This window comes from Adiantum capillus-veneris, chromosome 9 (genome assembly GCF_014529385.1).
Source record: "Adiantum capillus-veneris isolate H3 chromosome 9, ASM1452938v2, whole genome shotgun sequence".
In the NCBI taxonomy this organism is placed as follows: Eukaryota; Viridiplantae; Streptophyta; class Polypodiopsida; order Polypodiales; family Pteridaceae; genus Adiantum; species Adiantum capillus-veneris.
In genome coordinates, this window is record NC_140939.1 from 140,964,383 (window position 1) to 140,966,973 (window position 2,591).

General features: G+C 39.5%; 1 pseudogene; it reads left to right on the forward strand.

Annotated features, from left to right (window-relative positions):
- The first annotated feature begins 271 nt into the window (after positions 1 to 271).
- LOC147451272 (uncharacterized) lies at positions 272 to 2,286 on the forward strand (annotated as a pseudogene).
- The last annotated feature ends 305 nt before the right edge of the window (positions 2,287 to 2,591 follow it).

Below are 2,591 nucleotides of genomic sequence, written 5' to 3' on the forward strand. Positions count from 1 at the left end.
CTTGGTGACCCAAGAGATCATGGAAGAATGGGACCCCATTTGGAAAGTTGTTAATATGGAGTTTGAGCAGGAGATCGTTGGGTCTCCATACCTTGCAATTCTTTCCAACAAAATGTTTCTGGTTTGGGATGGAAATCACAAGCTTATGGCATGGACTAGTGCCATAAAAGAGCGCTTTTCTCGCACTAAAGAAAAGCATCAAAGAGTCTTATGTACGATCATTGATCCTTGCAAAGTTCCAGAGATTGCACTGCTTTCAACACTCCAACGGATGAACTAGTGAGTATCGAAACTCTTCTACAATACGATATATCTTTTTTTGTTCTTATCATGATTTATTTGTTTTGGCTTTGTGTAGCTTGAATACTCATGCTCTTGTCCCTACGTCATTAAGGGATGAGATTGTGAACTGCAGTATATGTGAGGCAGACCATGAATCATATTTGAGTGATCTTCCTGATAAAGATCAAAAGGTCATTGCACACATTAGGAAAAAGATGTCAAAGGGGTCTGAGCCTTGGTTTCCACTGACTCGAAGATACTTGGGAAAGTTAGTATACAATGTGAGTATTTGTTTTTCTTCTTTGAGTATAACTTTGAAGGACACTATATATTTTTTGTGAGATTATAATTTATTTTTAATAGGTTCAAATGACAATGGCTCTAAGCAAGAAGTTGGACCAACTAAGATTGACAGTGTCTGAAGAAGAGCTTGGAAAAATTGAGAAGAAAGAGAGTGAGGAGCTTGCTCATCGATTTGGATATACGATTGGAAAGGTGAGCTAGTGGTTGTTAAGAAAGAGAATTTTCTGCCTCAAATGGGACTCTTCATTGTTAATTTTATATGTATCAACTCTTTTGTGTATGTAGATTCTGAATATAATTGATCCTCGCCATGGAGACGTTTGGAAAGAAAAAGTTCTAGGAGTTTTGCGACACTAGAAAAGTTGAATCTTATTGCTTTGTCTGATGTCGCTATTGATTCAAAGATACTTTGGCTTTCTCTCTTGGAAGCAAACAAGGCAACAAAAACTTTGTTTCACTTGCAAAGAGGAGACCACTTGTACAGATAGTATGTGAACAATTTTATCTTTTTCTATTTTGTTTGTTTTTCATGGTTTGGATGGCCAACCCTTTTGATTGTTTCAGTTGGATTCGAAGGGAGATTTTGTTAGAAAAGGTGGGTAGAACTGCATATACCATTCTCAAAGACTTCATTGACATTCCTGGAGGGTTGCTACTTCCTGAAGATTTTACTCTTGCTAACTACTACATGGAGGTGAAAATGGAGAAAAGGAAACCTTTGTTTCCTCTAGAGTCTCGTGGAGAGATTAGAGAGAAAGGTGTTCTCAACAAGGCACAAAGAATCCCATAATTGTTGCAAAAAGCGAGGCAACGCTTGGTTTACAGGTCTAACTTTCTCCTCTCTACACCTTGTAATGGGTCATCCATACATCCAGCTTGGGACGAGCTTAGTGATGATCATGTGCGATATGGGATATCTCTATCTGCTGCCACACTCTCTGATTTTGGATGGATGCTGATAATGGGATCTACTGGAGGTAATTTTCTTGGTAGAAATCTCAAATTGATTTATTTTTTTAAATGTAATTTTGTAGCCATCGTATTGTAGGTGAGATTATGGGATTGGTGGAGCAGTATTGCCGAGTGTCAGGATTAGACATCTTCAGATGCATTATTGTGGTGCATCATACTCCATATGGCAGTATGACTCATTCTTCTTCTACCACAGAGGTTGGAAAAATTATTTTTTGTGTTCTCTAGTGCTTTTGTTATGTGTTTTACTTATTGACTATCTTATGTGCAGTACATGACCTCCATGATTTGGTTAGCTCATAGACATGGGCCGGTTCCTCCTGTGTTCCTTCGGGAGTCTAATTCACGTTTTGAGGCTCTAGGGAGAAGCCTCAGGACTCAGTCATGTATCACTACCTACCCACAGAGGCTATGGCACGTACAGATACGGGCATGGAGTGCCGAGGTCTGATGCAGAGGAGTGTTTCTTTTGTTGCATGTTTCTTGGATATGCTATCTACACCAGATGCGATATGTTTGGAGCTTGGTTGTGGAACAACTCCATTGTTGCAGGCATGCCTTGGATCTACACGTCTTTGTGTGTCCTTAGATCGGGACGATGGCATCATCTCATCTTTTGTGTTACCACTATTGAGTAGCCACACAGCTCGATCATCCAAAACTACATATACAGGGAGGGACGACGATGATGAGATTGATCCTCTTTGAGGGGTCACACCATACGACTAGTGAGAGTCTTCTACTTTATGGTCATCGTAGGGCATTGAATATTTCATACATTTGCATGTTTGTATCGATATTTATCTCTTTTGGAGTTTTCGATATTGGTAGTGGCCTTGTGGTTACTTTGTTATGCTTTTTTTTGAAGTGTGTTGCCAGACTATGCAGAGGCGATGGCTGGAAGCATGGAGAGAGATCCACGATATGATGTGAGGTTACAAGAATGTCGAAGTTATCGTATTTTGTTTGTAGATGATGAGTGCGACTCCACTTGATATATTTTAAATAGAGCAAACTGTAACACTCTTTCAGAT